The sequence below is a fragment of the Etheostoma spectabile genome, unplaced genomic scaffold (genome assembly GCF_008692095.1).
Source record: "Etheostoma spectabile isolate EspeVRDwgs_2016 unplaced genomic scaffold, UIUC_Espe_1.0 scaffold00011022, whole genome shotgun sequence".
NCBI classification, from domain to species: Eukaryota; Metazoa; Chordata; class Actinopteri; order Perciformes; family Percidae; genus Etheostoma; species Etheostoma spectabile.
The window spans coordinates 1-24,864 of NW_022603888.1; the positions used below are offsets into that span (position 1 = coordinate 1).

The window sequence follows — 24,864 nt, forward strand, 5'->3', positions numbered from 1 at the left end:
TTTAAAAAGACCACAGACAGTAACGATGATTTTCGAATCAAATTCAGAATTGTTCACTTTAGTATATGTAAAGTACGGTTTACCAAGGTCAAATGTTTCTTTACTCAGTTTTCAAACTGAGGATGAACGGTTCATGCTCTTTGATGATCTCCACGTATCTGTTGTTGATCTCATTCTCTTCTTTATGCACGCTGGTGATTGGGATATTTTTTTTTAGGAAACTCTGGAAGTACTTCTTCCTCATTGGATCATTTCCCTCAAAGAACGGCAATCTGCTCAATATTTCAAACACCAGAAAAGCAATTTCTAGCACACCCACATAGCCATAGACATTATATGACTTTCTTTGGTAGTCATCGGATGCATCATCAGCAACTTCCTCCTCAGGTTCATCCTCTGCATTTGCCAGCTCTTGAGCCCTTTTAAATGCTCTGATAGCATTATCTGCTATTTTAATGTTTGTGTTTAAGTCTTCTGGATTGTGTGATGTCTCCTGCTTTTCTCTGTTGTTGTTAGATATTAAATTGCTTTTGTGAATCTGCCCAATTGTGTCCAATGTGAATGGATTTTCTTTAATAATCTTGGCTTTTTCGGCCCATTTTTCAGCCTCGGGGAAGTCACTCTCTTTTATGTACAAATATCTCGCCAGTGCCTGAGGAATAGACGCACTTGTCACAAACCTGGATGATGCTTTCACAAAGATTTGTTGGACAATTTGTCTCCCTTCCTTGGTGTGGATTTTGTCTATGAGGGGAGAAAAAAGTTCTCTCCCTACTCCATCTTTCTGCTGCCTTTCAATCAACATTTGTTGAATTGAGTCTCTGTGTTTGGCAACTCCAACATCGAAGAACAGATCACAGTGAAGAATCTCCATAGTGATATCACTTACTTTTAAAAAGCAGCGTCTCTCCAACTCTTCCAGGCATGCCGATGCTATGGAGTGATGAAGGATTCGGATTCCTTTGTATCCTCCCCATTCTTCAACTTTGTCTATGATGAGAACGTTTGAATATCGCTTCATTCTGTCCATTACACTATCCTCTTGCCAGCGAATCACTTTCATTCCCAAAAAATCTTCACAGAGTGAGAGAGAGATTTCAGATTCTGCCACATAAGTGTTCAGTAACGCCAGGAAGCCAAACAGTCGGGCCTCCTTTGAACTGAAATCAAAGTTCTCCAGTGTGTCACGGGCAAGTTTATCAATGTATTTTTGGTCAAAATTGCTCTTCATGATCATAAAGCTGTAGAAGTTTTCAGGTTTTTCATGAGTTTGTTCAAGCTCTTTGAGTTTTTTCTCAAAATTATTTTGTTCTACTTTAGTCAAGAAAGCAGTAATGAATTGACTTGGATTGTGTCGTAGGTATTGCTCCTTTGGGCTATGGGACCGAACACAGTTGATGATGATGACTTTGCAATTTTTTTCATCATCCACATTTATGTTACAGTGATCCTCTACAGCCTGACGGATGCTGCTTACAAGTTCATAAGGATTCTCTGTTTCCTTTGAGTCGTCAACTAACAGCAAAACAGGAGAAGGTCTCTCGCTTTCAAGATTCATGAGTTTAACAACTTGGATGGCAACTTCTGCTTTTGGCAGTGTGTTGTCTTTCAACACAGCACATCTGGACTCTTGACGAAGACTCCACATTACATGCATTGCTAAGGTGCTACCACCACAGCCTGGATGGTGAAACAGATTGAACAGAACACACATGTCTTTTGAAGCTCTCAACTGAGACGTAATCATCTTCTTCACACTGTCATACTTCTCCCGCTTGACAAATGGCTTGTCTTCGTCTTTGTCACAGAAGTAGAAGTTCCACCATTTGACTTTGCCTCCTCTGTAGAATTCTTCCTCAACTTTGATTCTGAAGTCATGAAACTCTGAACTGTTTTCATCATAAATGTTTTCACACTGATTCAGACATAATATATCTAGAGCTGTCAACAAGTCTTCGTCCTTCTGCTTTAAAACAACAAAACTAGAGTCAGACGAGGGGAGCAGCCTTCCAGATGTCTGATTGAATGGTCCCAGTGCCATTACCGTTCCATTGACCTCGCTGAGCGACAGCTCATAAATAGATTGCGGGTCGATGTCGGATCCACACTTGGCTTGTATCATTTCCTTCCATTTTTCATACGTGCTCCGAGATGCACAAACAGTAATGATGCTTTCCTCTTCAGTCTGTTTTATAAAAGCCTTGTAGATCTCAAAGACTGGGTCTTTCTCAGTGTCCACAGGTGAAAGTAGGAGGAATATGATGAGGCATCTTCCAGCGGGAAAAACCTCAGGGTTGCAAACAAATGAAACCAAGTTTTCTACACCTTTGCAAGATTTCTTCAGCCAGTTGTATAGTCTAATCCTTGTCTGAGTCACTGTCAAGGTCATTTCGGCCATGCAGAAAACCCAGCTGGTCTGTTTGTAGAGGTTAAGGTTCTTAATCACTGAGTCAGTCTGCCCTTGATATTGTGAGGGGTGGGCTTATTGGCCACCCTTGACTCGCTGTAGGAATGACACAGTCCACCTGGATCAACCAGCTGGGGTCAAAGTCTAACACACAGAACAGTTTCAGCTTATTAAAAACTGGAGATACTGCACTTGTTCTGGACTCTCTTGTCCAACAACTACAAATCTGCCATAGTGGGTCCAGTGAGTTCCCACCACAAGTTAACAAATTCTTTAGTTTGTCCTCCCTGGTTTGCTTCTTTCTTCATCACTTCTTTTGAGATACACCGCTGCTCCAGTTGACCTGTATGAATAGTAAAATAAATGCTTTATTGGGTAAAAGAAAACATATTTTAAGTTAAGGCTGGTGTCGTTCTAAATTTCGGTGTTGTTAGCACATCCTATTAGAAAGGATTTCTTTTTAAATGTTTGGTAATGTTGGAAAACAGCTGGTCGCTGTAGTTTTTATTAAACAAAAAGGAGGAAATTGTGCATTTGTTGGGGACTATTTTCAGCAGTAGATCAATCTACCATCTTGATGCTCTTATTAGTATTTGGGCAGCAGCTCTAAATAAGCATATACATTATACATTATACTACATGTACATATACAATGTACATTGTTCATGGTAATAAACATAGGTAGAAGATATAGGCTTTGCTTAATTATGTAATTCTTGTTTGTAGCATAAATTTATTCACTGGTTTGGGGATTCGTTGACAGTAATTTCAAACATTTCATAAAATGTGAGTCAGAATGTGAATGAAAACGTAACTAAATAATGCAGATTTTAAGCAAAATACAAACTAAAAAACATTTTTTATGCCATGTTGATGCAACTTTAGTATTTAATTATATTTTTACGTTGTCTTACCCATCCTGTTTTCCAGCTGAAGAGCAAGTTCACGCTGATCGATATTTCGGAGAATGTCTATTGTGACTCTTAAAGCGTCCTTCTCTCCATAGTGAGCAGTCATTAATAACGCGGTGTCCATCGTGTCCTTGCCCTCCAGTTTACCTTTGGGAATCGATTTATTTGTGGATTTAATGTATTCATTGAAATGAAATTTTTTAAGGTCGTCTTTTGAAAGGTTGTCAAGGGTTTTCTGGATCTCCACGGTGATCTTGGACATGTCTGGTAGAACTGTGGTCTGCAGGAAGAAACAGATGTACATTTAGTGTAAAGTATATATACAGTGTATATACTGTATATGTATATATATATATATATATATATATATATATAGTTATTGTTTGTCTTGTGATTTCAAACTAGTGCTAGTTCAAAATGTGCCTGTGTGAAATGGGCTGACTGATTGGTCTGTGGTATTTCTGCTGGTTTCTTTCTCCAGTACCATTGTGACCCAAAATAACGATAATATTACTGATAATTAAAGCTGCAAGCAGCGATGAACGGGCCCTCGCCTACTTGCGGGTCGGGTGTACTGGCAGACGCCAATCTTTGCGGCAGTGAATTTGCGTGGCACTCAGACACTGTAAAGCCAAAGACTGATTTTGCTGCAGCAATCTGTGTGACCCAACCTGCTTTTTCCTTAAAAAACTTCCATATGGATGTATTTTAAAATCCTGCGTTTTTCTCAAATAAAAAGGAGAAAGCATGATGCCTTCTATTTCTAGAAATAGATAAGTTTACAAGTACTTATCTGAACTAACAACATGATCACTGTCACTAAATGTTAAAAAACAAAAACGTTGAGTTTCACTCGGTGCTAATCACTGAGAGTAATATAAAGAAAAATGCATTTCTAAATGATAGCAACTCACCAGGAGACTTACCCAACTCTCGGCAATTCCTCATTTGCCCTCACGGTTGGCAGGTTTATACGGCTGCTGGTCTTTGAACCTTTTCCACATCCAAGTCAGTCGCCATAGTTCTAGTACTAGGCTGAGGCTACTCTCCCCAACGTAACATCATCACCAAATTGAATTAAAAAACATGCTAATACCGAAATTGACAACAAAACTGCCCTTCAACACTACTGGGAGAATTAAATTGAATTAAAATTTAAAATAAATAAATAAATACATATCTTTAGTGTTTTCTTTTAGCCAGTGGTGATTAACATGCAACATGGCCTTTAAATGGTTCACAAGTTATGAAAGGGGACGTGGTCTGTGTACATGGGTGTGGATATACTGTAGGGGGCGGCTCAATGTCACATGTAGACCTCACATTCTAAGGTTTGTGTAAATCTGAAAAACATTTACCAACACAAAACGCTCCTTTTTCAACAACCACCTACAGGAAGTTGGTCCTCTATAACTTGAGCATTGTGTTAACTATCAAAATTCTTTTGATAGTTTTTTGTCACAATGTTCCACCGATTCTATATCCAAGTTTTCATGCAGATTGGACTCAAAGCCCAGGAGTTAGACAAAGTATGTTTATTTTATTTTATAGGTCAATAAGTATAAAGTTAATAGAAAAGATAATAGAAACTTTACCCTGGTGGTTTCTTTTCTCCTGGCCCCCAAGTCCTTTGGCTTTGGCTGATGAATTTCCTTCTTCTCTGGAGCTTTCTTGAATGGCAGCTGAGACTTATCAAAGTCTTTTTCCACCAGTTCATCTGTTTTTGATTCCATTTTACTTTGTGATTCTGGTTGTTTGGTTGCTATGGCTTGAGCCAGACTTCGTTCATGTTGAGTGGGTTTTGCAGCTTGTGTTTGATCCGTGCTGGTGTGAAGGATGGGTTGCAGTGTCGGTTCTGAATTGTTTTTCAACTGACCAAGTTTTTTCAGGATCTTTACAGCAGGACCGCCTTTGACTTCTAAGTCCACAAAATCCTGGTTGTTAAAGCAAACCAGGCAATCTCCAGACACATCTTCTTCATGGAGCCGTTGTGCATATTTGCTATATATGTTGACATGCTGCAGTAACCACTGGCTCACTTGCTCCTTTGTCCAGTTTTCCACGTATGAAGGGAACTGTGCCACATGCTGTGATCCTTTAAGCCTTTCTAGATAAGATGTGATTTTTACAGCAGGACCATGCTTTATTCCAAATCCTAATATGTCTTTCTTATCAAGCTCAACTAAAATGTCTCCGGACACTTCCTCTTCACAGAATTTATCTGCACAAGTCTCATGGACTTTGACGTCTGTCATCAGCCACAGGTGGACATCTTTCTCTGTCCATTTTTCAATGGGCTGAGATGGTGGCTTTGTTGTTGTCATTTTGGATCAACTAAAAATTAAAAGATTAACATAATGAAAGGAAACTAAGTACATAGTCCTAAAAAGATTCTATCAAATCATTGGCTTTACAGGAGAAAATGAACAAGAAGCACATGCACTATGCATTTGAGTTTAAAAACAAGTAAAGTGTCCTCACAGGTAAAAATGATCTCCCAACATAAGGATGCATCTATAATAATTAGTAATTCTTAGTTCTACTGGTACCTGGATTATATTTTATAAGATACATAACCTTATAATAATGTATGTATTTTATTTTGTATTTTATTTTATAATAACTTTTTTCCAATTAAACTGCATCTCAGGGTGTTTTATTTTGAGGTGCCCTTAAGCAAGGGCCCTTACCCCCCCCCCCAAAAAAAAAACCATATAATTACCAGGTTGCCAATTACTATACTTGGTGATAAGGTGGCCGTAAAAGGAAGGTTTGCCTGTTTGAATGGCAAAGACTTTCACAATTTGTAGTCAAATTATTTGCAAATCACTGTCCTGTACACCATTGTTTGTGTTTGTTAAACTCCTAAAGTATCTAATAATTTGTATAAAATATCTAAGTTCACCTGGTAGAATCTCCTAATGAAAAAGACCAACTTATTGGCATGCTTTTCTTAGATACAACCAGATACATCATTTAATTATTTGCTAGCTTTTCTTTTTACTGCAGACTGCTTGTTAGCCACCATCCATTCTTATACAAGTGAGTGGTTTAAATACTACACTGTTGTTAGTTGTAATAGAGACAATACGTGTCCGTAGGGCCGTAAACTGTGTCGCAGTTCGCTGGGAGGAGAGCAAGGAAGTCAGCCTCTCCTCTCTAAGCGGAGCTCCTATGAAGCCAATTTGATGCTAACAAGCCATCACCTGCCGTTAGCATTCCATTGACAGCCATTCATTTTGGCGTCACTTTAAACGCTTCAGATGTAAAGTTTTTCGCTGTGAAAGACTCTCTTTGTCCATTGTTTATTTCTAAAGAAACACGTTGGTGTTGGTCCATTTCTTTAACTGTCTATGGAGGAGAGCCGACTCGTTCTCCTGAGTTTCAGGGAGTGAGGACGGACAGTTAGACCCAGCAGCAGTGGGTCAACGGACTGCTAACATTAGACTAGCTCGCTGTTCAGCTCATCCTCTGTAACCAATTCAGCATAAAAGCACGGCGGAACCATCAAGGAAGCCAGCCGGTGTTAGTTGGCTAACGTTAGCTTGCTAACTTTGCCTTAACGTTACCCCCTCGCCACATCGTTCACAGAAAACAAATAAAGCTGTCACCCGTGGCGATAGCAGGGTGCTGTGTATGGATATAGCATGAAGTTCAGTGACTCATTTAGTGTCGGTCTCTCTGTCTTGTACCATTATTAATTCACTGCTCGTTTGTCCGTTACTGTGTAATCTCAGCTTTTCACCTTACCGAAAGTCTGCTTATTATCTGAGGTTTATATGTTACCAAGGCAATGGTACACATAAAAGTGGCTGCTGCTGACCATTCTGCCAGGTTGATTTGAATGGAAATGGCCTTTCTATTGAGTTTTTCTGTGATTAGAATACTGTTTTTTAAACTGTGTTGCTCCCTGTGTGTTTTACTCAACCTCAACCTTTACTCCACTGACTGATACATTCAGCAATTTTCTGCCAAAAGCTTTTGACTAAAGAGCAGTGCAGAGATTTTATACAAATGCCTACCCAGCAGCTGGCATAGTTAAAATTCAAAAGGTAAGATTAGGAGTAAGTCATTGTTCATTTTTTTCAAATGGCATTCTCTTTCAAACGTACAAAGAAGGAGCAGCCAGTGAATTTCTCACCTTCTAATGTTCCTGAACGCCTCATCAGACTGGAGTTTAGCTGCTGGTCGTCTCTCCTGAAGATGAGAGGTGTGATGTTATTCTGAACAGAAATGTAACTGAACCAGTTTTCTTTTACTGAAACCTTTGCTGAGGTGAATACTGCATGCATAGCTCTGAGTTCCACCTCCTGAGTCCTGTGTTGTCTTTTCTTTAGTGATCGCCAACACACCCATCCCTGATTGTTCTGCCCATCCCTGTCGCACCACTTTCTTGACAAACCAGAATGTAGTATACCTACATGCGTGCAACCTTTTTTATTGTACCTTATTGAATGCAAAAATCCAAACCTGCATTTGTATAACATTACAAGAAAAGAAAGTGTATTATAAAAGTGTAATTAAGGGGATTACTTAAACAGTTTTAGGTAATTTTTCTCCCTAATGTGTCTACAGAATTTAAAAACAAAAGATTTTATATTTTGATTTTAAATGGTTAATTGAATGCTTTTCATTTTCCTGCAGTCCATGCTTGTCAGCTACCCCCGTTCTGATAGATAGCGAGGGGTTCCCAATGAAAATGATACCAAATAATAATATGAAAGCTTACACCAGCGGACATAGTAAAAATTCCCAATGTGAGATTTAATGGAAGTCATTGTTCAGTTTTTATATACATAAAAGCTTATTTCAAAGCAGACAAAGAATGAGCAGCCAGTGAATTTCTCACCTTCTGATGTTCCTGAACGCCTCATCAGACTGGAGTTTAGCTGCTGCTCGTCTCTCCTGAAGATGAGAGGTGATGTTATTCTGAACAGGAATTGAACTGACATTTTTCTGAGATGTTACTGCACTACGCTCCGAGAGTTATACCTCTGAGTCCTGTGCTGTCTTTATAGAAGTGATCGTGAACACCCATCCCTGTTGCACCACTTTCCTGACGAGTAAGAATGAAATCTTAAAAACAAAACAAGAAAGTGTATTATAAAAGTGTAAGCAAGGGGATTACTTTAACAGTTAAGGTATTTTTTTCTTCAATGTCTATCAGTCCCTCCAGGATTTTGCGATGTCACAATTGCACCAATTCACACGAATTCAACGAATCACCGGGACTTTGTTGCAACGCGCATTTTTGACCAATCACAGCTACTTTTTTGTTAATTTCACCCATAACCAAGAGTTGCCCATGTGCCACACTTTGTATCAGTTTGTCTCTGAGAGCGAATTACCAGGCGGGAACGAGAACGGTTTGACGTCACATTATGTGGCCATATTCTCTTCCTTGTTCTTTGTTTTGCTCAGTTCCCCCACGACTGACATGCGCAGACATGCACACACACACACACACACACACACACACACACACACACACATGGTGGATGCAGGATAAAGAGGAGATAGGATGACCTGCATTGAGGACAGCTACACTCGTCATTATAAGTGCAATGATAAGTTAAAGTCCAATAAGTCCTTTATCAAACCGTATGAATGTGTCCCAGCCCAGGATAGGAACTAACTATGGAAAGATCAACAAGCCACTGACACATACAGGATGTTAAAATTTTATTCATTCAATAAATTAAATTTTTTTGTCTTAAATCCCCCAGCCATTTTCATATTATACCAACATTTGCAGTCTTTTTGGTAAGGTCCTAGGAAAACTCAGCCCAGAGTAGTTTTATTCTCCCCAAAAAAAGGTACACAACCTTCTCCGTCTCCCTCAACTCCATTGCAACAAACATCCAAAAAACATTGCATCTTTTACTGCAATTGCCACATCAGCCATTTTGGGCCTCAACAATCTCAAAAAATGTCAGTGAAATCCTGGAGGGACTGGTCTATACAGAATTAAAAAAAAATGATTTCCCTGCAGTCCGTGCTCGTCAGCCACAACCCATTCTGATAGTGAGGGGTTCAGATGCTACACTTATGTTTCTGTGATAATGTAAAGTCATCTTAAATCCAAATAGTATCAGAATGCTGTGTTTTACTCTACCTCTACCTTTTTCTTTACCGACTGATACAGAGAGCCATTTCCTGCCAGAAGCTTTTGACACAGAAATAATAACCAAGAGCAGTGCTGAGATTATTAAAGATTTTATATGAATGATCACAACACATAGTTAAAATTCACAATGTGAGATTTACTAGAAGTCATTGTTCAACTTTTATACACACAAAAGCTTATTTCCAAGCAGACAAAGAATGAGCAGCCAGTGAATTTCTCACCTTCTGATGTTCCTGAACGCCTCATCAGACTGGAGTTTAGCTGCTGGTCGTCTCTCCTGAAGAGGTGTGATGTTGTTCTGAACAGCAACTGACCAGTTATCTATTATCTAAAATCTTTGCTGAGATAAATACTGCACCACGCACTGAACGTTATACCGTGCTGTCGTTACCTGAGTGATCAACACCTCGCCCTGAAGCTACTTCCTGTTGCACCACCTCCGTGACAAGCAAGAACGTAACAGAACAACATGTCTCCACCTCTTTTGTTCTTGAACTTTATTGAATACAAAGAGTCAAACAGGCAGTTGTAATTAATTACAATACTACTAAGATCGCCACAAATACTGATTAAATCTAAAATAAACAACCCTAATAGGTGAGAAAGTATTGCTTGAAACAGTCCTGTAATGTTAAAATGCTTCAAAAACAGAGATTTTAATTTCATTAATTACTCTGTTGATTAAAAAGGGAACATTATGAAGACTAAAGTTGTTTGTGGAATACATTTGAGTTTCATAGATAATTTATTTATCACATCCATCTTCATCCATCTTCATCCATCTTCATCCATCTTTATCCGGTCTCGGGTCTCGGGGGCAGCAGCTCCAGTAGGGGACCCCAAACTTCCCTTTCCCGAGCCACATCAACCAGCTCCGACTGGGGGTCCCGAGGCGTTCCCAGGCCAGGTTGGAGATATAATCTCTCCACCATATTTATCACATGGTTGTATCAAACCATCAATACGTCATATGCATTGTTGTATACACAGTTCTGTGTGTGTGACATAGTGGGACAATTTGGACAATTTGGGACAATTTGGGACCTTTTGAATTGTTTTATGGGGATTCAACTTAAAATATTTATGTATTCTATACTACATATATCTATATTACATTACACATATATTTATAAGAAATATATTTATTATTAAGCACATTTATATGAGGCAACCAGGCAACCACATTTAAGGAATACAGAATTTTATTAAAAAAAAAATAAATGACTTAACGACAATTAAAGAGTGAGAGGAAAAACATGACTTCTGCAGCTTTGTTTCAGCTTTGTGTCCAAACTAAATAATAATTTGTTGTGTTTTTTATCCAAAGAGCATCTATTTATGATAGTTTGATTTAAATGATACTAGCATTTTCAGGTAATTTCAGAAAGAGAACACTAAACAAACAGGATGAAGGCAGAATCTAATCTTTCTGTTTCCCTTTGTTTCACCAAACAACTGAATGGCAGAAGACAGCCACCCCGTGGACATCAGTGGGACAGACTTGGTTTTTGTTGCTTGCCAACATCAATGTGGCTGAACCATAGACTGTAAAATATTAATGGACAAAGCATCCAGTTTGGCGAAGTGCTGCAAATACGCAAGTTCCTTAACCCTTGTGTGGTCCTTGGGTCCAATTTGACCCATTTATTTGAGGTTTTTATATCAGAAACATAGGTTTCTTTCAACCAAATGTCCCCAAAAATAACATGCAACACTAAAATAAATATTGACGATCACTACTTTCATGGTCTACCCGGGTCAAAATCTGTAATAATACATAAACACATGGTCCTTTGATCTTACTATTCACTAATACTAGAATATTGACTACTTTTACCCAAAGATTTGGCATCATGAGGCGCAATGACCATACTTTCCAAACAGAAGTGTAAAACGAGTAGGATAATGGTAATAAGTTGGTAAAAGAAGATGGAATAAGACAATAATGGGGAATAATTTACAGGCTACTCCATGCTTTATAACAGGCAAACCGAGCCAGGTCAATTTTGGTCGATGGGAAGTCGACACAAGGGTTAAAGCTTCATTATATCTGTATATCAGTAGGGGGGGGACACATGCGGTTGCTAAAGCAGGTCGGTTTCTGTAGAATTCTACAAGAAAGTGACCCACTTCTCAGTTGATTTATTACCTCAGCCAACATTTTCATAATGACTCTATGGTCTCAATCGCTAGTTTTAAGTCTTCAGCAACACAGAATGATATTCATTTTTTAAATTATGGTCTCGTTGATTTGAAAATTAATAAAGCAGGGGTGTGATAGGGCGTGGATATGATGTGATTGACAGTTCGTGGCCAGTCTTGTGTGTAACATAACTATGGCACAAAGAGATATTTAAAACCTAGCAAAGCTAAATCTCACCTTGAATTATGTAGGCTAGCTTTCAGACTGCTAGACTGCCGATGAAAGTGTGTGACGTAGAGTGTAAGCAGCGTTGCCAACTCTCTGCTACCATCTCAGTCAGATACCACCCAACGGTCTATGGCTCCGCCCTCTCGTCTAAAATCGTCACATCACAAGATGCGGCAAACTCGGCCACTCATAGCAGATCTCCACAAATGCATGGGTGACGTCACACATGATCTGTACTTTAATATTAACAGTCTATGGGCTAGGAACAAGTGGAGAGTAATGTTATGTAAAAAACACCACAACCGCCGTGGTTAATGCAGGAGTCAAGGCTGTTGTGGTTTGGGGTTTTTGTTGGTTATGTTTCCCGTCTTGCCTCCTCGTGTTTGTTCTTGGTTTTCTTCCCCGTCTTATGCGTTTGTCTCTGCCTTGTGTTTCCCCGGTAGGTGTCTGTTTGTTCTACTTCCTGTTTTATGTTGATAGTATGGGTTCCTGTCTTGTCTGGTCTTGTCTAGCTTTACGTTGGCCTGTCTGATGGTCCAGCCCCGCCCTAATGTGGTTCACCTGATGTCTCACCTGTTCCCTGTTACCTCATTACCTCTTATATTTAATCAGTATTTCCTTTGTCTCTTGTCGGATCATTCTGGTTAGTTCGCCTGCTTGTTCCTCGTCTTCCTGTGAGTTCCTGTTCCTGCGACCAGCTTCCTGTGAGTCTCCCCTGCCTGTTTTTGTCTGCTCCTCGCCCCTTTTTTCTCCCTGGACCCCTGTGGATTTTGTGTTTGGTAGTTTTCTGCATCCTTGGAACTTTCTGTTCCCTGGTGTGTTCTGTTCATGGTTTTGGACAATAAATCGTCCTGCCTTTGCCTGCCTACTCTGCGTTTGGGTCCTCCTTCATGCTGTACCGTGACACAAGGCATTGAATATGTATTCATAGTGTTTCAGTGGAACTGAACTTAAAATTAAGTCATAATTATAAATTTGTTCTGTTGCTATAAAACAACTTAACCTGTATGAAAAAGAGTTTGATCCACCTTATAAATGCTACCTTGGAAATAACACTATTCAATTAAATTTTATTTATAGTATCAATTCATAACAGCAGTTTTCTCAAGACACCTTACAGATAGAGGAGGTCTAGACCACACTCTATAGTTTACAAAGCCCCAACAATTATAGGATATATATTTATTACAAGTAAGTAATTCCCCCAAGAGCGTTAGTGGCGGTGTGGGGATTTGCTACAGGTGAGAGGATGAAATATGATCGAGAAAGTCCAGTTTGAGAGAAACATCCGTGATGCCAGTTAATCAGAAACCAAAACACAGCACAGCAGTTTATGATGTCAGACTCTTACAACTCTGGTAAAATAATTTAGTTTTCTGTTGTGACAATCACAAGGGAAACTTATGATACAGGTTATAAAGTAATCTTCCAGGAATGGGCCTTGGCACGTATTTGATTAGTCAACACAGTCAGCTGCCAGTTATTGCATTGCTTTTTGAAAGAACTTCATGCCAGCTGTACGGATATTATTAGTCCAACATTTTGGTCCAGGCCAAAATATCTCAACATCTACGAGATGGATTGTCAATCAGTAAGTCTCTTTCTGTTTGGCGGCCACTGCAGTATTAGGATAACTAGTCAAAGCATGACGGTAAATCTAATTTGACATTTACGAAACAAAGACAGGATCTTTTCTTTTTTTTACGTTTAGTTTTGGACGGTGACTCTGAGATCTCTGTGTTCTCCTCACTTTCGGCAGAACTCGTGTCACTCTGCTTCGTTCCTGTGGAAACAAGAATAATTACAGTAATGTTTAACCCTCCTGTTCTCCTTGGGTCAAATCTAAAAAAGTTTCTATATCACAAATGTCAAAATGAAATGTCGGTTTCTTTCAAACAAATTGTAAATAACATGGATGGTTCCATAATACGTTCTTCACAAGTTAAATAAATCATCAGTTCACTAATTTCATAGCATGTAAAGAAAAGAAAAGAAATGAAAATAGAACATTGCAAATGTAGGAAAAAAAATGTCAAAGTGACAAAAACATGGATAAAGAAAAAGTCATAAAAATATTGGCAGATATCTCAAAAAGGGACAAAAGTGTCTACAAAGACAACCAAAACGTTGGAATTTTATATAAAATTTTGACCCAGAAAAACAAAAAGTTGCAAGATGGTTGACACTGAAGATAACACAGGGTTAAGTTACTTTAATGATAAGAAAGCAAATTGCCAGGCAACATATGTTTTGGAAAATATAATATACAAATATTTAGGAGTATTTGATTTTGAACAGCTAAAGGACAAGTTGCACGTTTCGTACCATTGTCAAGCTGAGAAGCGAGATCACGCTGATCAATCTTTCGGAGAATATCCCGCGTGACTGATAACGCGTCTTCGCGTCCATAGTATTCGGCCATTATTGTAGCGATGTCCTTGGCGTCCTTCTTCTCCAGTTTGCTTCGAGGGATGGGTTCAAGGCCTTTAGTCTTGTGATTATTGAGTCGGAATTTAAAAGATTTTAGCTGTTTTTTCCCAAGTTTATCCAGGGTGGTTTTTATTACCACAGTTGGGTTCTGCAGAAACAGAACAGGAGAAATGAGTTGGACAGGTTCCTTTCATATCTGTTAATGCATTTCATCTCTCGAATTTCTTCTGCTTAGCACATATTACTTAGTTGACATGCTTTTGATTAAATAGTAAATACAATGACAACAGTATTTAGAGTTTCGTGACTCATTGTGTGCTTTTGTTGTACTCAAAAGACACATCAGCAGGCAGTAGGTTGTATTGTACAACAACGTGTTGTATTCCTAAGTTTAAAATATCTTTTTGCAGACAATTATAACTTATTTCTCAACAGAACAGAGGAACATCAAAATATATTAAAATTTTGATAAATAAAATGTGTAAAAATACAAACTTAAGATGTAAAACTTAATGTCCTTTGAACAAAAACACAATAACAAAAAATCAGTGTTGCCAACAGGGACGTTGTAGAGCGTCCTCTGGTGGACAGACTATGCAACGCCATCACTAACAGGAACGTTGTAGAGCGTCCTCTGGTGGACAGACTATGCAACGCCATCACTAACAGGGACGTTGTAGAGCGTCCTCTGGTGGACAGACTATGCAACGCCATCACTAACAGGAACGTTGTAGAGCGTCCTCTGGTGGACAGACTATGCAACACCATCACTAACAGAGACGTTGTAGAGCGTCCTCTGGTGGACAGACTATGCAACACCATCACTAACAGGGACGTTGTAGAGCGTCCTCTGGTGGACAGACTATGCAACACCATCATTAACAGAGACGTTGTAGAGCATCCTCTGGTGGACAGACTATGCAACGCCATCACTAACGGGGACGTTGTAGAGCGTCCTCTGGTGGACAGACTATGCAACGCCATCACTAACAGGGACGTTGTAGAGCGTCCTCTGGTGGACAGACTATGCAACGCCATCATTAACGGGGACGTTGTAGAGCGTCCTCTGGTGGACAGACTATGCAACGCCATCACTAACGGGGACGTTGTAGAGCGTCCTCTGGTGGACAGACTATGCAACGCCATCATTAACGGGGGACGTTGTAGAGCGTCCTCTGGTGGACAGACTATGCAACACCATCACCAACAGGGACGTTGTAGAGCGTCCTCTGGTGGACAGACTATGCAACACCATCACTAACAGGGACGTTGTAGAGCGTCCTCTGGTGGACAGACTATGCAACACCATCACTAACAGGGACGTTGTAGAGCGTCTCGGTGGACAGACTATGCAACGCCATCACTAACGGGGACGTTGTAGAGCGTCCTCTGGTGGACAGACTATGCAACGCCTCACTAACGGGGACGTTGTAGAGGTCCTCTGGTGGACAGACTATGCAACGCCATCACTAACAGGGACGTTGTAGAGCGTCTCTGGTGGACAGACTATGCAACACCATCACTAACAGGGACGTTGTAGAGCGTCCTCTGGTGGACAGACTATGCAACACCATCACTAACAGGGACGTTGTAGAGCGTCCTCTGGTGGACAGACTATGCAACGCCATCACTAACAGGGACGTTGTAGAGCGTCCTCTGGTGGACAGACTATGCAACGCCATCACTAACAGGGACGTTGTAGAGCGTCCTCTGATGGACAGACTATGCAACGCCAACACTAACAGAATTAATTAATATTTAAAAGAATTGGTTTTAGTTTGTGCCGGCCATTAAAAATGCCTAATATATATATCGGCCGATATATCGGTCGGGCTCTTTATTTTTTTGTGTTCATTGTGTTTTTGTTTCTCTGATAGTTCAGCACTTCGGTCATCTGTCGTTTTTAAATGTGCTCTATGAATAAATTTGGATTGGATTTGAAACTTTGACCTCTGCCATCAGCCGGTTGCGGAAGTCCTCTTCGATGCATGTTTCAATGTCAACTTCCTCGTTTGTTAATGTTTCAATGACGACTTCTTCTTTAGTCCATGTTTCCATCTCAGCTGGTGGCTCAGCTGTTGACCGGCTCATTCTGTATCAACTAAAAATTAAACAAAGAAACAGAAAATTAGTATGAAAGACGGGCTGATGGGACAACATGTCTGATGTCTCATATACTGCAATATGGCAAAATAACATGAATCATCTCCTGATTGCTCTGGAGCGCCCCACATTTTAAGAGGAGCGGAAAATTCTTCTATTTTCTTGAATCTTTCAGTTGTAGTGTCCATTCATTCAATACGTTGGAAGCTCGGGCACGTGCCTCATTTTTTTTGCTTCGTTCATTAGGGTCCAAGCCCGAGGATGCGTGCACGCGGTATCGCAAGGCGATACGCGGTTCACACAGCAGGGCTGTGGAACCCTATGTTTTCGGTAGGTTTCTTCTAGTTTTTTTTTTTTTTTTTTCCATTATTCTTCTCCGCATAAAAGTGGTGCTGCAGCCTAAACGTACATGGTGGCGACGCGCCATTTTCAGGACTGGTCCAAAAGTCCGCAAGGACCTCAGCCAAAAAATTCATACACTTCTACCACTAGGTGGCGCTATAGCAGAGAAAAAACATGTTGGCCCTATAACTCCCAAACCGTACATCGGAAATTTAAAACCTTACATCCACGCGTTCCCTGGATCTACTGAATCTCGTGATATAGGCCACGCCCATTTCCGCCTAGACTTTTATGCGTGAAAAATGGCGATTTATCAAAAACCTACTTTTCTATCTCCTCCGAGACCGTGCAATGGATCTGCACGAAACTTGGCACATACCATCTCCAGACCAACCTGACAAAAGTTTGCATAAAGATTATTTATAGGATAAAAATTGTGCGTATTACGCGCAAACAAAGTTGTGTAGCTAGCTATGGAAACATTTCCGTTGCCATATCTCGGCCAAGACAAATGTTATCAAAGCCAAACTTTAGAATATTACTTGCTATGACCCCCTGAGGCTCTGTACCAAATTTGACGAACATTGGCCACTAGGGGGCGCTACAAATACAAAAAAGGTTGTTTTTCATGAACAAACTTTGCCTTATTTCGGCTAAAATAAACGCTATCAAAGCCAAACTTTACAATATTACTTGCTATGATCCCCTGAGGCTCTGTAACAAATGTCACGAACATTGGCCACTAGGGGGCGCTACAAATACAAAAAGGTGTGTTTTTCACGAACAGACTTTGCCATATCTCGGCCAAAATACGTGGTATCGACACCAAACTTGGGTTGATTGTTTGGCATGCCGCCGGGGGGCTTCATACCGAATTTGGTAACGATGGGCCATTAGGGGGCGCTATAATCAACGTTTGTTGGTTTTGTGGACAAAGTCAATGCATTTACATGGGAAATTTGCAATTGCAATATCTCTGCCGCAGTAAATGCTATAAAGACAAAACCGGTAATGATTGTTTCGCCCGCCGCCCGGAGGCTCACTGCCAAATTTGGTAAAGACAGAACCTTAGGGGGCGCTCTGATCAACATAGGACATTTCCCCGGTTCGCTGGGGACGACTGGCGCGGGGAGGCTTGGACCCCGTTGAAACTGCGTGCAGTTCTAGTTTTTATTCTTTTCAATCATCGGAATTAGTTATATTGGCCAAATGTAAGGAAATTGACTTAGTACGTTTTAACTCTATACATTCAACAAATAGGCATGTTGTTGTAACATTTAGTAGACAAATAGTAGTAGTATACATACTGTACAATAGAGACAACAATTTAAATACAGGCACATAACGTCCCATGTCACCTCCATAACTTCCTTATTCAGAGAATCGTCACAGTTTTTCCTTCCAGGACCGAAAAATACGTGAATCAATCAATCAATCAATCAACATTTATTTATATAGCACTTTACAGCACCAGCAGGTATCCAAAGTGCTTTACATCATCAAGAAAACAAACACAACATTCACGTGAAAATACAAACAAAACAAACAAACAGACAAAGCATAAAAAACAGACAGATTAAGTAACCTATAATCATCAGAAAGAGAGTTGTTACACCACTACTGTGTATTACAAGCCATTCTAAATAAATAAGTTTTAAGTTTTGATTTAAAATGAACAACATCCGTTATAGTGCGAATGTCTGGCGGGAGCTTGTTCCAGAGTTTTGGGCCAGCAACAGCGAAAGCCCGATCGCCCACTGCTTGTACCTCGACCTCGGGACTTCTAGAGTCCGTAGATTGGAAGACCGCAACAACGATTTTGCCCACCCAAGTTAAAAGCTCGGACAAATACTTTGGGGCAAGGCCATTTAGGGCTTTAAAAACAAACAATGCAATTTTAAAATCAATTCTAAAACGCACCGGAAGCCAGTGTAGAGTAAAAAGAACGGGAGTGATATGTGCACTCCGAGAAGTATTTGTGAGAAAGCGAGCAGCGGCATTTTGCACAAGCTGCAGACGTGCGATGGATTTTTGATTTAGGCCACCATAAAGAGCGTTGCAATAATCGAGACGTGAACTAATAAAGGCATGAATAGCCCTTTCCAAATCGTGCCTGTTAAGAAAAGGCTTTACTTTAGCCAGGAGACGAAGTTGGAAAAAGCTTGTTTTGACAACATTGCTTATCTGTTTGTCAAATTTCATGCTACAATCAAATGTCACACCCAGATTTTTTACAGTTTGCTTGGCGCATGAAGTCAGAGCTCCCAGACTAAAAGTTTGATTGTTTGACATGTATTTTGTACTGAAGATAATACATTCGGTCTTGTCATCATTCAGGGTCAGGAAATTGCGAGATAGCCACAACTTGATATCATTAATGCCATTTAGGAGGCAGTTTAGTGCAACACTGTCATTGGGTTGTATAGGCAGATAAATTTGCAGGTCATCTGCATAACAATGAAATGACAGGTTGTGTTTTTCGATTATAGCTCCTAATGGCAACATATATAAAGAGAACAAGATAGGGCCAAGAATTGAACCCTGGGGCACCCCACAATAGAGAGGAGCAGATAAGGAGGAGAAATCACCCATTGTGACAGAAAAAGTCCTACTTGTCAAATAAGAGCTAAACCATTTAAGTGCAGTGCCTTGAATGCCTACAAAATGCTCAAGGCGTGCAAGAAGGACTACATGGTCCACCGTATCAAAAGCTGCGGTCAAGTCCAACATCACTAGCACAGTAGGATCCCCAGCATCTACAGACAAAGCTATGTCACTGTGAACTCTTAGAAGCGCAGACTCAGTGCTATGGCGCGTTTTAAAACCAGACTGAAATTTTTCTAACACTGAGTTCTGTTGTAAAAAGACTTGTAACTGATTAAAAACAATTTTTTCCAACACCTTCGAAAGAAAGGGCAGATGTGAGACTGGTCTAAAATTGGACAACACATTGGGATCAAGATTAGGCTTTTTAAGTAGTGGCCTAACCAAAGCATGTTTAAAAGCTTCTGGGACAGAACCAGAACTTAGACAACAGTTAAAAAAGGTAAGTAAACTCGATCCAATGGTGCTAAAAACCTCCTTTACCATCCTGGCAGGAATGATGTCTAAAGCACAATTGGTAGGTTTCAAGTGTTGTACCACCTCAGTGAGCAGCGACAGAGAAACAGGCTTAAATTCCTCAAACACAGCAGAATGCACAGGAACAACAAGTACAGACACATTAAAATCAACACTGGCGTTTTGCCTGACTGAAGCTACTTTATCAATAAAGTAACAGAGAAACTTCTCACACATACTGATCGAAACCTCTGTCAAAGAAGAGGTGCATGGATTTACAACAGAGTTTATAGTGTTGAATAACACCCGAGGTTCATGGCTGCTGTTAGTTATGACAGATGAGAGATAGTTCATCTTTGCCACCTTTACAGCTTTCTGATACTCTGCAAGACATTCCCTTAACAAGCCCAGAGAAACTTGTAACTTGTCCTTCTTCCACCTCCGTTCAGCTTGTCTGCAGCGTTGCCTAAGGGCCCTCGTGTTGTCGTCTAGCCAGGGGTCCGCTTTAGGTTTGATAGATTTAAAGCGATGAGGGGCAATAGAGTCCAGGATTTCCACACTTGTAAAATAGAAAGCTGAGAGAATGCTGTCTGGGGAAGATGGTAAAACCAGACCATTAGTAGCATAAAACTGAGAGCCAAAGAATTTTGAAGCAAACTCAGCAGCTGAGGAGGGAGTGATACAGCGACGCCTGGAGACTGAGGACACAGGTTACTAGGCGGTGGAGGAACGCTGATCTCAAATCTAATGGGGAAGTGATCTGAGATGCCGGAATCTAAAATGTCAGTGACTGAAACTGAAAGTCCAACAGAGATGATAAGATCCAAGGTATGGCCAAGAATATGTGTTGGCCTATCACACATTGATTAAGACCAAAGAGTTCAACAGAGTTTTAAATCATTAGCCAAAGGGTTGAGGGGCAACAAACATGAATATTGAAGTCCCCACAGATCAGGAGTGTCATATTTTGGAACAACGTCAGCCAGAAATTCAGAAAACTCGCGGATAAAATCCCTATTGAGTTTTGGTGGGCGATAAATGATGCACACAAAACAGGGGAATCCAGGTCAGCCACGAACAGTTGAAGCTCAAAGCTAGAACAGCAGGAAACAGGTAGTAATCGGCATCTGTACTCATCCTTGAAGAGTGTGGCCAATCCACCACCTCGGCTGAAGCTCGCGGGGAGTTGAAAAAAGAGCAGCCGGGGGGGGGAGCTCCGTGAAGGCGCTGTTTTCACCTGGTTTTAGCCAGGTTTCGGTCAGCAGAAAAAGTCCAGAGCATTGGTAGTAAAAAAGTCACTGAGGATGAAAGTCTTATTTATGACTGATCTGGTGTTGATCAGTGCCATGCGAATTGAACGCCTTCCAGACTGTTTGGAAGCCCGACTAAGTGGGCGGAGATTCCTGTGCACACAGCCGCGGACAGAGAGCTTCACGCTCCGGCAGCGGGGAGGCTGGCACCCGGAGTCAGGCAGGTCCGCAGTAGGCCGGAGCCACCGGTAATTGTACGCCGCCGATCGTAGCCCACAAACTCCGTAGAAAACCCGACACCTGAAAGGTCCGGATCGCATGAGGAAAGTGAAGCCGGGTAAGCCACAAGCCTGACACGAACTCCGCCTCTCTTACCGCGTCCCTGCGGCGATTTTATTTTGCGGGGGTAGCAAGCAAGGTTGACGCCGTAGGTAATCCGGTATGGACGCCAGGAAAGGCGGTGGGGACTTTGACTGCTCATCAGAGCCGTGGATCAGCATTTTCTCCGCTGAATTACCTATAGTTAAAAGGGTCAAGCGGTCATACACCAGCAGTGGTGACACATTCTGAGTGATTAGTAGTAGGAGCAGGACAATACACAATAATCTCAGCAGAGGTAAACGGCGAGCCACACACAACGGAATCAATTTAGTAGAACAATACTCTGCAATACATTCAATACATACAGTACGTTCAATATACACAGTACGTTCAATATATACAGTACTTTCAATACATACAGTACTTTCAATATATACAGTACTTTCAATATATACAGTACTTTCAATATATACAGTACTTTCAATATATACAGTACTTTCAATATATACAGTACTTTCAATATATACAGTACTTTCAATACATACAGTACTTTCAATACATACAGTACTTTCAATATATACAGTACTTTCAATATATACATTACTTTCAATACATACAGTACTTTCAATACATACAGTACTTTCAATATATACATTACATTCAATACATACAGTACTTTCAATATATACAGTACGTTCAATATACACAGTACGTTCAATATACACAGTACGTTCTATATACACAGTACGTTCAATATACACAGTACGTTCAATATATACAGTACGTTCAACCAGAATAATAACATCAGGTTATTCGGCTAACATGCCATCAGTGAAGAAGTAGTGGAACCGTTACGTACCTTCAGGCTAGGCTTCACTCTCTGAACTCCATCAGTGATGCAGCACAGCGAGCTGATATTCAAGCTGCCGCTGCGATAGAAGAATTACTCAAACAGAAACAGAAAGACTTTAAGATTTATTTGTTTACAACTTTCTCTTGTTGATCATTAACATCCACACACTAAACCTAGTCCTCCACCCCCCAACGAACCAAAAGAGACTGCAGTAATAGAGCTCCTTTAATTCATAAAGAGATATGTATGATGATGTGTAGACATTAGTGTGTATATATTAGTGAGTATATACAGTATTAGTGTGTATATATGCACACCATACAAACTATACAAAGTTTATGATGATAAATTCAGCCCCGATTCCAATATAAATGAGTCACAAGTTGTATAAGTATAAAACCGAGTGTACAGTCATTCCATGTAAATCACTCTTTTTTTTAACTTCCTGTTCAGACGATGCCAACTTCGCTCTGATTGGCTGTGGTATGCATGGCTGCAACACTAGACAGGTGTCTCATCCAGGTGTCTCATCCAGGAATGTCATTAGTTCTGGGATCTGGTCACAAACCAAAGTATTGTACAAATGAAAAATTGATTCATATCTAAACATTATTTCTCAATGGCATACTTTTTTTTCGACATACTACACTATGACCTTTTCGACATACTACACTATGACCTTTTCAACATACTATACTATGACCTTTTCAACATACTACACTATGACCTTTTCAACATACTACACTATGACCTTTCGACTACACACATGACCTTTTCGACATACTACACTATGACCTTTTCAACATACTATACTATGACCTTTTCAACATACTACACTATGACCTTTTCAACATACTACACTATGACCTTTTCGACATACTACACTATGACCTTTTCGACATACTACACTATGACCTTTTCAACATACTATACTATGACCTTTTCAACATACTACACTATGACCTTTTCGACATACTACACTATGACCTTTTCGACATACTACACTATGACCTTTTCAACATACTATACTATGACCTTTTCAACATACTACACTATGACCTTTTCGACATACTACACTATGACCTTTTCAACATACTACACTATGACCTTTTCGACATACTACACTATGACCTTTTCGACATACTACACTATGACCTTTTCAACATACTACACTATGACCTTTTCAACATACTATACTATGACTCTTTTTTCAAAATACCATGCTGTGATTTTTTTTCAACATGCTATACTGTGACTTTTTTTGTAACTTTTGTTTTTACATACATACTATTGTTTAATTTTTTTTTTTGACGTACTTTGACTTTTTACTTCCTGCTTCTGTCGAGAGCAGTCATACTATAATATGTTTTTCTCCAACTTTTTTCAACATGCTATACCATTACATATTTTTGACGTTTTGCGACATACTATAACTAATTAAAAAAAAAAATAATCCACACACTATACTATGATTTTTTTTTTTTTTTGCTTTGTTGACACTTTGCAACATGCTGTACTATGGCGATTTTTTAACATGCAACTAATTTTCAAATGTTTTGACGTACTACTATGACTCTTTTTATTACATTACTTAAAATACTTTTTGCAACATACTGTTTTTCACTTTTTTGGAAATACTTTACTATAACTTATTTGTGACTTTTTTCGAAATATTATACTATGACTTTTTTCAACATGCTATACTATGACTTTTTTCGACATGCTATACTATGACTTTTTTCAACATGCTATACTATGACTTTTTTCGACATATTATACTATGACTTTTTTCGACATGCTATACTATGACTTTTTTCGACATGCTATACTATGACTTATTTCTATATTCTATTGTTTTTTTTGACACACTGACTTTAAAAAATTTTTTTGACATGCTATTCAATTACATTTTTCGACTTTTTGCGACGTCCCCTGACTAATTTTAAATTTTTTATTTAATACACTATACTATGACTTTTTTCAACTTAACATCTTAAAACATACTATATACTATGGGTATTTTTCGACAATCGACTACTTTTTAAATGTTTTGACATGCTATACTATGACTCTAAACTATGGCTTTTTATATACTGTGGAGGCCATCCTATAGCCTCGGTATGGATGGCATGGTGTTCTCAACGCGTACAAAAGGATCTTGAGTCCAGGCATTGATTGTCTTTGGGTGGTGTTCCCGTTTATTATAAAAGTAGAAAAAGAGTCACTTCACATAAAATGGTACTTCACTTAGTGCTGATTAATAAAAGGTTGCGGCGTGTTCACGGCTACGGTAAGAACCGTGTGTTCCCCGCCATCCACACCTTTCCTCATTAATTACCGCACCTGTAAATATACCTTATTCCCAGTGACGTACCACACCCAGTGCACTGCTCCCCCAAGTGGCTAAAATAAAGAACTAAATAAACCTAACCAAACAAGATGAATACAAATGGCTCCTACATATACTATGACTCTAAACTATGGCTTTTTATAAACTATACTATGACTTTTTTTCGACTTACTGTACCATTACTTTGTTTCGACTTTTTGCAACATACTATTTTTTAGATTTGTCCAAAATTTAAAATACTATGACTTTATTTTGACTTTTTTTCAACATATAGTACACATACATAGAGGACAAGGTTGTCATGGGAACTTTCCTCTTCAGGACATTTGAGTCCTTTTT

At 39.6% G+C, this 24,864-nt stretch overlaps 1 pseudogene; it reads right to left on the reverse strand.

Annotated features, from left to right (window-relative positions):
- Positions 1 to 9: 9 nt before the first annotated feature.
- Positions 10 to 9,898, reverse strand: LOC116679385 (sterile alpha motif domain-containing protein 9-like; annotated as a pseudogene).
- Between the last annotated feature and the right edge of the window lie 14,966 nt (positions 9,899 to 24,864).